Source organism: Anabrus simplex, chromosome 2 (genome assembly GCF_040414725.1).
Source record: "Anabrus simplex isolate iqAnaSimp1 chromosome 2, ASM4041472v1, whole genome shotgun sequence".
Lineage (NCBI taxonomy): Eukaryota > Metazoa > Arthropoda > Insecta > Orthoptera > Tettigoniidae > Anabrus > Anabrus simplex.
Genome location: NC_090266.1, coordinates 669,013,422 through 669,026,725, shown reverse-complemented (window position 1 = coordinate 669,026,725; position 13,304 = coordinate 669,013,422). Strand labels below are relative to the sequence as shown.

At 41.1% G+C, this 13,304-nt stretch overlaps 1 protein-coding gene across 1 annotated transcript in view; it reads right to left on the bottom strand.

The window, feature by feature from the left end:
• The window catches only part of Drat (Death resistor Adh domain containing target), a 325,067-nt gene extending 312,045 nt beyond the window's left edge, over nucleotides 1-13,022 (bottom strand). Inside the window, exon 1 of the mRNA XM_067141227.2 lies at nucleotides 12,910-13,022. The gene's annotated coding sequence lies outside the window, so the exon portion shown is untranslated. The remainder of the gene's footprint in view (nucleotides 1-12,909) is intronic.
• Between the last annotated feature and the right edge of the window lie 282 nt (nucleotides 13,023-13,304).

The following is a 13,304-nucleotide window of genomic DNA, read 5'->3' as shown; positions in this document are numbered from 1 at the left end:
ATTAAAAACTGTATGGCAAATCATTATCTAACTCCTGTAAGTTTCATTTGAATGTATTCGATAAGTTCTGAGAAAATGTTCCATTTACAGAGGAATTTTTAACTTACAGAAGACGATTTTTAATGTCGATCAGCGTATCCCCGAACCATTCAATGGTTAATAATGTCAGATTCTTTGCTTTCCCAGTAGCCTCCTTTTCTCTGCTCTAGTCCTGTTTTGGCTGAGTTCTCTTCGTTTGTTAGTGTCCTCGTTTCTTAACCCATTTTCCTTTCACAGTCGACTGACTTCATTACTTGCGCGATAAATTGAATTCTGGACAGAATCGCAAATCTAATTTCGAGCACCTCACATTTGATAACATTGCCTTCATTAGACGTTGCCATGATGTCAAACACTCCAAAATGCAAAGATTTGATACTCACAAACACTTTATTTGGTACTCTTGCCCCAAGTAGTTTTCTCACACTTTCATTGGGGTTTTGGGTCTTACCATGTAAACGTTTCTGAAGTACTGACTGTTGTGCGCAAATCCCTGAATGGAATACGAAAGCAACGTACTACATTACATGGAGGTTATAGAACCACGCCACATGCATGTTTTTGATTATTTCAAAGTTCATTTTACATACTTAGAATTGAACCTTATTCATGTAACATGGCTTGAATTGAAGCTGAATGTCTGAATTATTCTTTTCACCTCAAAACAAAAACAATATAAAAAGCTTGGCTATTAGTCCCCTCTACCCATAAAAAGCTTGGCTATTAGTCCCCTCTACCTCTCTTAACATGATCCGTAATCATCATAAAATGAAAACCCATACCTAAAAACTGAGCTAATGATTCACAATCCAATAAAGTAATTGAAATCAGCATAAATCACATTTCTTTGTTAGATCCGGTTTTCGGAAAATTAAATTCCAACATCAGTAACAAATTATTTCTTTAAATTAGGTTAAAACATGCCTGAAAATAGTAGGACTGGTTGGACATGCAATTTGTTACTGATGTTGGAATTTAATTGCCGAAAACCGGTTCTAACAAACAAATGTGATATGTGCTGATATAAACTGTGTTTTCATTATTTTATTACATCCCCTTAACATTAAGAAAGTAACATGGAGATCAGAGAATAACACTTAAGCGACGAAGAGTGAGAATTTTTCACAGCTTTGCCTGTGAGCTATGCACAAACAAGGAAAATTTGTCCTGTAATTGCCGTCAGGAATATAAATGGAGAGTTTTGTAAACAGTCTCAAGGAATGTTTGTAGCAAAGCAGCATTACTTGCTCCTAATTGGTTTTATAACAATTGTGCGAAGCCTACTTTTTAACCACGTGATTGTAGTGTTGTTACCCCGAGATTTTATTTTACAATTAGTTGAAAGTTTATAGCCTTCATTCATACATGTTGACAGCTTGAGAATGACTACCTACAGCACCGTTTGTCCGGTGGTCAGTTTCCAAGATCTTCACGTAGGCGTCTCGGGTTCGAGACGTGACAGGTCTCTTCCGTACTGTATATTTTATTTTCTTCGCTTTTTTTACTGTTTTCCTTTTTCAATGGGGACTAGGAAATAACAAATACCTTTACTATAATCCTAAGTTGCAGATTAATTTGTTATATTTCCCCTACTTTCCATACACTCTTTGGGAAATAATGACAAAAGATAAACGCACCGTAATTAAATTCGTGCATTCTGCACTCCACTCGTCTATTTCCTCTGTAAATTTTGCGAGTCGCTGATTTAGTGTATACAGTCAACACAAATCTCATCACAACTGCAGCAGTAGTTATAAAAATAACAGAAAAGGCGAACATTTTTCAGACCACGAGGAAAAAGACGGAACGATAGTAAATGAGTTTATGATACAGCTTATATTTAATACGGACATTTTCTAGACCACACAGAGAAAGAAAAGAAACAATACAAGGAAAAGAAATGTAGTACTAGTGAGCCTCGAACCTAAGACACCCACGTGGAAGTCAGGAGCGCTAACCACTAGGTTTGCGGTGCTACAGATACCTACACTTAAACTGACGATAGGTATGCAGGTTGTTAAGCTGAAAGGGACATTTTCTAATTAAATTTATGTAATTAATCCATATTTACTTATAGATGTATTCTAATTACTTTTAAATGAAGCAAAATGAAGTCTTACCTTATGCTACTGTTACTATTACCGTGCAGAACAATATACATGCGACGATGGTTGTCAGAAGTACATTTCATCCAGTTACCAAGACAATGGTAATATTGCGAAATACTTATTTCAACGACATACGAAGTGCGAAGTGGTAGGCACATACTTAAAATATGACACTTCATTAGCATTTGTATCTTGTCCATTTTATTGTTCATAGTTAACCTGAGAATTTGTCATAGAAAAACTTTCAGACTAACCCCACATATTTGGAGGATTTTACCTCCAGTTCTTCAGTACCGGTAACCGGTCCAGGTTCTCTCTGATCGAGGGTGTGTGACAGATTTTCTACAATTTGTAGAGCTTTCGGTATTTCTATATTAAATGCTTCCGGCCGTTTTAGAGTTTTAGTAAACTTTCGAAACTAGTTTCGCTGAAATTTAAATTTGTTGATAAATTTGTAGAAAATGCAGATTTTGCAATCTTAATTTAAGACAATTTTTCATTGTTATAACTGTTGATAACTGTAACAATTTTGTTGTAATATTCACCATAATATATCACCGCTTCCAACCACAGTAAGAGAAAATAGGCGAAGAAAAAGAATATACAGAAGAGACCTGTCACGTCACGAACCCGAGACGCCTACGTGAAAATCTTGGAAACTGACCACTGGACAAATGGTGCTGTAGGTAGTCATTCTCAAGCTGCCAACATCTTGAATGAAGTCTATAAACTTTCAACTAATTGTGAAATAAAATCTCGAGGTAACAACACTACAATCATGTGGTTTAAAAAGTAGGCTTCGCACAATTGTTATAAAACCAATTAGGAGCACCCACCACAGATTCAGGAGGAAATGGAAGTTTAGGTTCTAGAATTCTGTAAGTGGCTTTCAGAAATATTTTTGTCATTGGCTACGGAAGTGTCAATATCAGCGAAGGAAAGACGAATCACTTGAGAAACTCAATAACGGCCGTGACGTACAGAAGTAAGGCGTAACATTTTCTGAAAACGAACTACTATTTTCTTACCTGCCTTCACCATATCTGGGTCAACATCCGCGACAAGAAGCGAAACGTTGTCATATTTAATACCTTCGGGCCATCAAAGCGACATCGCATTCCAAGGAAAAAAAATTACCTTTTTCAGAAATTCAGACCTCAACAGAAAATCCCTGTATTGTTACGTGAAATTGTGCCCAGAATCATATTGGCCAATTATCTATACCCTTTATGTCCGTAGATTCTTCAAATGAAATCCGAAACTTAATGTCTCGTACCTTATCTCTTATCCCTTGCACATCTTCACTGTAACGTTAAGATAGGATTTGTCTTTGAATCATTGTTTTACTAGGTAACTGATTATTTGTGTATTTCTGTATAAACCCTTTGAATTATGAATTTCTAAAATTTTATGTAGTAATAATCATAATAGCCAGGCTGAGTGGCTCAGACGCTTCAGGCGCTGGCCTTCTGACCCCAACTTGGTAGGTTTGATCCTGGCTCAGTCCGGTGGTATTTGAAGGTACTCAAATACGTCAGCCTCGTGTCAGTATATTTACTGGCACGTAAAAGAACTCCTGCGGGACTAAATTCTAGCACCTCGGCGTCTCCACAAACCGTAAAAGTAGTTAGTGGGACGTAAAGCAAATAACATTAGAATAATAACAGTGGCTTATGGCCTCCGGAGGGGCCTAGTGTAGATCTTTTTCTGGTACATTATTTTTTGTTAAACTCAGATTTCGTATCTACAACGGAATGTATATATGAAGCCATATTTTCTTGTGTGGTAGGTTTAAAGTTTTTTAATATACACATTAATGCATTCACTCTATCGTGCTTAAAAATGGCGATCACAGTTTGAACGCATAATAGATTTTTGAAATGAAAAGGCATGGCTCTATGGCTTACTTCCCCATAAATCTGGAGGCTCTATGGTAATAATTACGATATTAACAGCCACGGAAATCTACAAGTTTGCTTGCTTGCATGCAATATGCGGAATTTCGGCTTGCATACTGGGAATGAGTACGATTGTGGTCATGATTGTGTTCGCCTGAAGGATGATAATACAGAGAGAAAGATCAGTAGCCGTGAGCTACTGGATTCGGGAGATGGTGGGTTCGAACTCCACTGTCGGCAGCCCTGAAGAAGATTTTCCGTGATTTCCCATTTTCGTATCAGACAAATGCTGAGGCTGTACCTTAATTAAGGCCACGGACTCTTGGTTCCCACTCCTAGCCCTTTTCTATCCCATCGTTGCCGTAAGACCTATTTGTGTCGGTGCGACATAAAGCAAGTTGTAAAACAAGAAAAGAAAGAACAGTGATTGTACACAAATGGTGTAATAGCCTAAATAACTTACGTATGGAATAATAAAACATAATAATAATAATAATAATAATAATAATAATAATAATAATAATAATAATAATAATAATAATAATGTTATCTGCTTTACGCCCAACTAAACTGCTTTTGCGGTTTTTGGAGACGCCGAGGTCCCGCAGGAGTTCTTTTACGTGCTGGTAAATCTACCGACACGAGGCTGACGTATCTGAGCACCTTCAAATACCACCCGACTGAGCCAGGATCGAGCCTGCCAAGTTGAGGTCAGAAGGCCAGCGCCTCAAGCGTCTGAGCCATTCAGCCTGGCAATAACAAAACAACAACATTGTTTACCTTTCCGTTGATAAATGAAACCATTTTGATACCACCTCATGTGTTGATAAAAGGAAGGATAGATGAATGCTGCGTTGCCTTGTGTTAATTAAGGGGTGCACACGCACATTCCAACATTGAAAATTCGACTATTTTGTAACTGTTGTTCCTCCAATCCCATTGAAATGAAATGGCGTATGGCTTTTAGTGCCGGGAGTGTCCGAGGACATGTTCGGCTCGCCAGGTGCAGGTCGTTTGATTTGACACGCGTAGGCAACCTGCGCGTCATGATGAGGATGAAATGAGGATGAAGACGACACATACACCCAGCCCCCGTGCCAGAGAAATTAACCAATTAAGGTCAAAATTCCCGACCCTGCCGGGAATCGAACCCGGGACCCCTGTGACCAAAGGCCAGCACGCTAACCATTTAGCCATGGAGCCGGACTCCAATCCTATTAGCCCTATCACAACAAAATTCCGTGTGCCTTATACTTAAAAAAATCTCTTTAAACTACATAAAACTGTATTATGTTAGTTTTAAAACTTCTTGATTGCTAGATTTTCAAGGCTGAATGAATGAAAACCTACAACCTGTTTTTCACTCATTAACCGGGTCAGGGATGGAATGAATGAAGTCCCTACCTTGCGAAGAGGATAGGAATTGTGCCGTCTGCCGAGGCCTGTCGCACTCCTCTGGGACAATGATTAATGACTGACAGATGAACTAAAATGATAATGGAGATGAAAGGCGACAGGAAACACCGGAGTACCCGGAGAAAAACCTGCCCGCCTCCACTTTGTCCAGCATAAATCTCACATGGAGTGACCGGGATTTGAACCACGGAACCTAGCGGTGAGAGGCCGACGCGCTGCCGCCTGAGCCACGGAGGCTTTTACATTTTCAAAGTTATCATTGTAAAATTTGTACTAAACCATCAGTTTCAAGAATTACTTCCCAGAATGTCTGCCTCTGTGGTGTAGTTGTTAGCGTGATGAGCTGCCACCCCCAGAAGCCCGGGTTCGATTTCCGGCTCTGCCACGAAATTTGAAAAGTGGTACGAGGGCTGGAAAGGGGTCCACTCAGCCTCGGGAGGTCAACTGAGTAGAGGTGGGTTCGATTTCCACCTCAGCCATCCTCGAAGTGGTTTTCCGTGATTATCCACTTCTCCAGGCAAATGCCGGGATGGTACAAAAATTAAGGCCACGGCTGCTTCCTTCCCTCTTCCTGGTCTATCCCTTCCAATATTCCCAACCCCCATAAGGTCTCTGTTCAGCATAGCAGGTGAGGCCGCCTGAGCGAGGTACTGGTCCTCCTCCAAGTTGTATCGCCCGATTTAAAGTCTCACGCTCCAGGACACTGCCCTTGAGGCGGTAGAAATGTGACCCCTCGCTGAGTCTGAGGGAAAAACCAACCCTGGAGGGTAAACGGATGAAGAAATAAAGACTTCCGAGAATTTTAACATTTTCAAGTTACTTATTTTGTGTTCTAAAGAAATTGTCAGACTAAGAACCTCAACCTCAATGGTTTGTAAAATGAAGGGAAATAATTTTTAAGAACTTCGAAATCATGACTTTTTTCAGTAAATATTTTATAACGGAATTTATGTTAAAAGTAGGCTAACGATTCAGATTCGAATTACAAACAGCACTAGGAACGACAGCCATGCAAAATTTCATGCAATTACCTTGAGAACTATAGAAGTTATGATGTAAATCGGTTGATAATCACAGTTTTTGAGGAAATGAGCAATAAACTTACAGTTTGCTGAAAACTTTTGGCTGCATTCTTCTATGAACTTTGATCACATGGGAGTCCATTTTAATTCATATCTCGGTCAGTTTTACAGGTACCTGAAAATTCTTTTCACAGATATGAAGGTAAAAGTTAATTTCGGTTCAATATTGTCTAACCCCTTTAAGTACCTTGAACTAAACATTAATTCTACCCTCAACTCTCACTGTAGTTTAATTGGAAAAATAAGGGACTTTGATTGCTTTTGATAATCTATCCTTAATCCCACAATCCCTAAGTATGTCTTATACCTTTTCCGTTGGTTCTCCGTCAACATGCCTCATCTAGATCTGTCTATTACATAACTGTCTATTACTATCGTAGCATTTTTCAATTACCTAGCACATACTGAAAATCTGATCCTGACAGCTCCTCTGTGGTCTGAAACGAGACTGTTCATCCAACTTACTCTCAATCACTGATCGCAGTGAACACCTTGCCTGGTATACTGATCATTGAAATACTCTGGTAGTTGTTGCAATCTTTCCTGTTCCCTTGCTTATAGTTAGGTGAAATTACTGCTTTCATCCAATCAGAAGGTGCCTTACTAACAGTCCATGCTAATCTTACTACGCCATAGAATAAAAAAACAAAAACTTCATGCTCTACCTTCACGCTGATAAATTAAACTAATCGGACACTGCCTCATTCGCTGACAAAGGGAAGACTAGATGAATATTATGATGCGTTGCGTTATGTCAAGGGGGCACATGCTTTGTTATTTCACAGTTACCAGGGAATTGTGAAGCATTATTCCACCTGTAGATTCTTTGGTCACAACAGTTATAAGTACCCTAATAAAACTCGTTTCCTCATTCCGAGGTGGTGCAGCTCTTTTCAGGCACACCCTCATTGGAGGTGAGCTGCATGAACCACTTGGACCACATACCAGCCCTCCTGCCAGTCTTAAATTTCTGGCAGTACCGGGAATAGAACCCAGGCCTCCGAGGACGGCACCTAATAACACTAACCGTTACGCTACGAAGGCGGACATACGTACACTGAAAATTGAGAAATAATGTAATAGAATAGAATAGAATAGAATAGAATAGAATAGAATAGAATAGAATAGAATACTCTTTTATTCTAGTTTCGGATCAATGGGAACTGAGGAGAGATGCTGATGCTTGTTGTTTAAAGGGCCCTAACATCTAGGTCACCGATCCTATTACACTGCACGTAGCACAACAATTCGTGTTGCAATAAACTAGTGGCCTGACACTAGGGGAAGGGAGCATTCTATTCTTCTATTTCTTCATCCTTGAGTGTATTTTTAATTTTTGTGACCTGGGAATCAACAAGTGGATTAATCCTTCATCATTCTCTGGAAAATGTGAAATAATAAACTCATCTCTGGGCAGAACGAACTCCCGCACTCAGATAAATTGCCGTTGCACACGTCATAATGTGGGCTAGTGAAGTAGCTAGTCTTGCATGGGTAACTGGTATCCGCTGAATGTGTATTTATCCCCGTTACATTCAAAATATTGTCTCAGATCTAAATTTCAGCTCGTACACGGCAGAGGTATTGATCTAAAGGGAACTATATTTGCATTATCATCATCATCATCCGTTTACCCTCCACGTTCGGTTTTTCCCTCGGACGTAGCGAGGGATCCCACCTCTACCGCCTCAAGGGCAGTGTCCTGGAGTTTCAGACTCTTGGTCGGGGGATACAACTGGGGAGTATGACCAGTACCTCGCCCACGCGGCCTCACCTGCTATGCTGAACAGGGGCCTTGTGGAGGGATGGGAAGATTGGAAGGGATAGGCAAGGAAGAGGGAAGGAAGCGGCCGTGGCCTTAAGTTAGGTACCATCCCGGCATTCGCCTGGAGGAGAAGTGGGAAACCACGGAAAACCACTTCCAGGATGGCTGAGGTGGGAATCGAACCCACCTCTACTCAGTTGACCTCCCGAGGCTGAGTGGACCCCGTTCCAGCCCTCGTACCACTTTTCAAATTTCGTGGCAGAGCCGGGAATCGAACCCGGGCCTCCGGGGGTGGCAGCTAATCACGCTAACCACTACACCACAGAGGCGGCTATATTTGCATTAACAGAACGAAAAGTGAGACTAACAGAGCTTCGAGAGATAGTTCGACGAACCGATAAATGAGGCTTTATAGCTGCTAAAATATTGGTTTTGCTTGGTTATTGCTTTTAAACAAGACTACCAAAATAATAAACAGGTTTGGTGAAATATCATGTAGATTTTCACACAGTGAATCTGTTTTTGAAATTAATGTAAGTTATTTCAAGTACCTAGCTGTGTATGCTGTTCATATCAGTTGGCCGTGTTCTTGACAAGTTTTTTAGTTTTTCTTTACGTGACCTAGTATCAGATGACGAAATGATATCAAAAGCAGATAAAATTATAAGGGGACTTGATAGCTGAATGACATCATCCCTGAATTCTCACAAGGTGGTAGCGGTTCGAATCTCGGTCAATGCATGAGATGGAAGTCACGTACCTGTGGATTTACGAGTCCATTCCATCCATAGAGTAACATGCTTCCTTATACAACATGATCACTTGCACATTCCTGGACCACTTGGGCAGCGTTTTGTGATTGTTTCGCTTTTGCTTCAAGTTGTATTGTTTATTCCTGCCAGTAAGAAATTCTGGTGTTTGCATTAATTAGTGGTCTAGGAGAATAAGAGGAATGTATTTATTACCTTTTAGATTAACTGCATTTTCAAAGTTTAATTTATGCTTAATTTATGCCGGAAAACTTTAATTCTGTCAAATCTAGAAAATCGGTATAATACATCTTGCACGTCACTAAACATTATTTCTTTGATGCCATGGGATAAAGTTGTCCAACTCGTTGGCTGAACGGTCAGCGTACTGGCCTTCGGTTCAGAGGGTCCCGGGTTCGATTCCCGGCCGGGTCGGGGATTTTAACCTTAATTGGTTAATTCCAATGGCACGGGAGCTGGGTGTATGTGTTATCATCATCATTTCATCCTCATCACGACGCGCAGGTCGCCTACGGGAGTCAAATCAAAAGACCTGCACCTGGCGAGCCGAACCCGTCCTGGGATCTCCGGCACTAAAAGCTATACGACATTTCATGGAATAAAGTTTAATACTGAACAAATAGAAGGGGTTAAGATTTGTATCGCACATATTGGAAACAATTTTACAATACAGTTCTTCATAATTTCCATATTTCACTCGTTCCATTTTCACATGGGCCGATGACCTTTGATATTAGGTCCCTTCAAACAACAAGCATCACCATTTTCACATAGCCTATCGTATTTTGCAGTCACTCGGAAGACTTGGTGTACTGACACACGATTCTAAAAATTATGAGCGTAATTCTGCAAGGGATGAAAGAGCTTGGAAAGGTGAGAAAAAGAATCAATGCTTTCTTAATGGCTGTTTGACTATACGTCATTCAGAATGGTTTCCTTTTCTGTTCGCGGAATAAAGTTTAATATTGTAGGTTGCCTATATGAGCTAATAGCCGGCACCGTGGTGTAGGGGTAGCGTGCTTGCCTCTTACCCGGAGGCCCCGGGTTCGATTACCGGCCAGATCGGGGATTTTTACCTGGACTTGAGGGCTGGTTCGAGGTACACTCAGTCTATGTGATAACAATTGAGGATCTAACTGACGGTGAGATAGCGGCCCCGGTCTAGAAAACCAAGAATAACGGCCGAGAGGATTCGTCGTGCTGACCACACGGCACCTCGTAATCTGCAGGCCTTCGGGCTGAGCAGCGGTCGCTTGGTAGGCCAAGGCCCTTCAAGGGCTGTAGTGCCATGGGCGATTATATGAGCCTATACGTATTCCATCTATAATGTGTTAAGGTTAGAAACATTAATCATGCATTTATTCTTAGACGTGTTTGAATCTTCTAAATATCCGTGATTTAAAAAAAACAACTTATATTGCAATGTTAGTAGAGCCTCCGTGGCTCAAACGGCAGCGCGTCGGTCTCTCACCGCTGGATACCGTGGTTCAAATCCCGGTGACTCTACGTGAGATTTGTGCTGGACAAAGCGGAGGCGGGACAGGTTTTCCTCCGGGTACTCCGGTTTTCCCTGTCATCTTTCATTCCAGCAACACTCTCCATTATCATTTCATAGCATTTATCACTCATTAATAAATCACCTTGGGAGTGGCGACCCCATTGTAACAACAGCCTATATATGTTTCATTCATTACATCCCTGACCCGGTCAATGACTGGAAAACAGGTTGTAGGTTTTCATTTTCATTGCAATGTTAAGGAAACATTGAATGAAGTTTCAAATGATGACGCGAGAAGCGAATTAATGCACAGGCGCTTTATCTCGTGAGATAATTATTTGCAGTTTGCATTATCTGAAATTGCTAAACGGTTTCTTTAAGCGTTTTAGGGGGAAGTCTATTATACAGAAAGGCCTAAATTTTGTACATCTTACACTGATTTAACTAAAATCTACCGGCCTCGAGAGATAGTGGAAGTGTACCTTGAAACATCTGTGGTCATTATCTCTGGGTGCTTGTGTGATGAACTTATCTGTTGTTAAATCTGTGTTAGAAGTGCAGACAGCAGTGATTACTTTGTCCAGAAGCTGGTTTAAATGCTCCATGACTTGAAATGATATAGTATCCCAGTATCTTCTTGAATATGTGTGAAAACAATTGTAAGTAACAATATGAGGACAAGCACTATGAACGCAAACATTCGAATTATGGATTTCCCTACTCGTGTCGTAGAGTTTGATTTAATGCGCTCGGCTACAATAAAACTGAAAATAACGCTGTTCTACCAGAGAAGCACAAGAGCGTGATTGTAATATTCCCACTCCATTAATATCGACTTATTGCGAGATTATATTTCTACAGCTGTGAAGAGTATTTTAACACATTAATTCCAGGGTGTAAATAAATAATGTGAAAGTATGATTAATACGCAGAATTAATTTTTTGTTAATAATTAAAATGAAGTCCGCGCCTGTGGTGTAGTGGTTAGTGTGATTAGCTGCCACCCCCGGAGGCCCGGGTTCGATTCCCTGCTCTGCTACGAAATTCGAAAAGTGGTACGAGGGCTTGAACTTCATTCAATGTTTCCTTAACATTGCAATATAATTTTGTTTTTTTAGAAAAAGTCACGGATATTTAGAAGATTCAAACACGTCTAAGAATAAGTACTGAGCCTCGGTAGGTCAACTGAGTAGAGGTGGGTTCGATTCCCTCATCAGCCATCTTCGAAGTGGTTTTCCGTGGTTTCCCAGTTCTCCTCCAGGCAAATGCCGGGATGGTACCTAACTTAAGGCCACGGCCGCTTCCTTCCCTCTTCCTTGTTTATCCCTTCCAATCTTCCCATCCCCCACCAAGGCCCCTGTTCAGCATAGCAGGTGAGGCCGCCTGAGCGAAGTACTGGTCATCCTCTCCAGTTGTATCCCCGACCCAAAGTCTCACGCTCCAGGACACTGCCCTTGAGGCGGTAGAGGTGGGATCCCTCATTGAGTCCGAGGGAAAAACCAACCCTGGAGGGTAAATAGATTAAGAAAGAAAGGATTAAAATGAAAGCGGACAAACTGCAAGGAAGGAAGTATAAGATTTATTTTCCTTCATCACAAACCGTTCGTTGACTTGTCACAAAAATTACAGTACCCACCACAGCATTTACGCAGTTAGCCGTGGGATGTAATTTTGCTTAATGAACAGGTAACCATTTAATATTGACGTTTTGATGATCACTGGCATTATGGTATTCAATCGAATTCGCTAAGATTCCAGCTAGAAGTTGTCTGTGGCACTGTCCAAAATTTGACATTAAATGTCAAATGATTTGTATTAATAACAATGAATAAACAACATGCATTGAAAATCCACGCCAATGATTGCGTCATTTCACCTTTAACTTGAGTTGAACATGATCTCGAGAGCTTCATTACTTGAATTATATTTTCGTCATAAAGCCTTAGAATAGTGCGATTTATAACGTAATCCTAATTTTAACCCTACCGCGATGGTTTTGGTACGGTTCACTACGGGCGGCGCCACATTCGATTGAGGCACAAGGGGTTATGGAAATGAAATGACAATTAATGCATGTTATTTTATCCTTCTGTCTGTTTGTGGGCACATTTTGACAGCACGAATCATTTCAGCTGTTCACGGCTCGGGAGGACGCTCCGCACAATATCCTTCAAGCCCGATTGCTATCATTCAGGCAATTTGTATTGATTAGACAGATGAAGGAGCGGGTACAGGTACGAACGACCAGTAAGCCTCCATGGACGTCACTTATTGCGGCACAAGTTCACCTGTCAAACAACATTGATATATAGAGAGTATTTAAAAGAAATTACCTTGTGACAGTAAGAGGATGTAGTGTTGAGCAGTCCACTGGTAGGAGGAGTGTGCGCGCCTCACTGTTCAACACTCAGCTGCCATCGACCGCCCTTCGTTTCAGCTCATCGTTCCACTTGCTGCCAGCAGATCGCAGTATGCAATGCTGAGCAAGCTTTCGCAAGCAGGTGGTGTCTTTGAGAACTAAAAGAGCTCGCTACATAGCAAGGCAGCCAACCGCATACATACGGTGTAACTAATGGGGGAGTAAGTGGCAGAGAAGGCAGGTGGTGTCTTTGAGAACTAAAAGAGCTCGCTACATAGCAAGGCAGCCAACCGCATACATACGGTGTAACTAATGGGGGAGTAAGTGGCAGAGAAGGCAGGTGGTGTCTTTGAGAACTAAAAGAGCTCG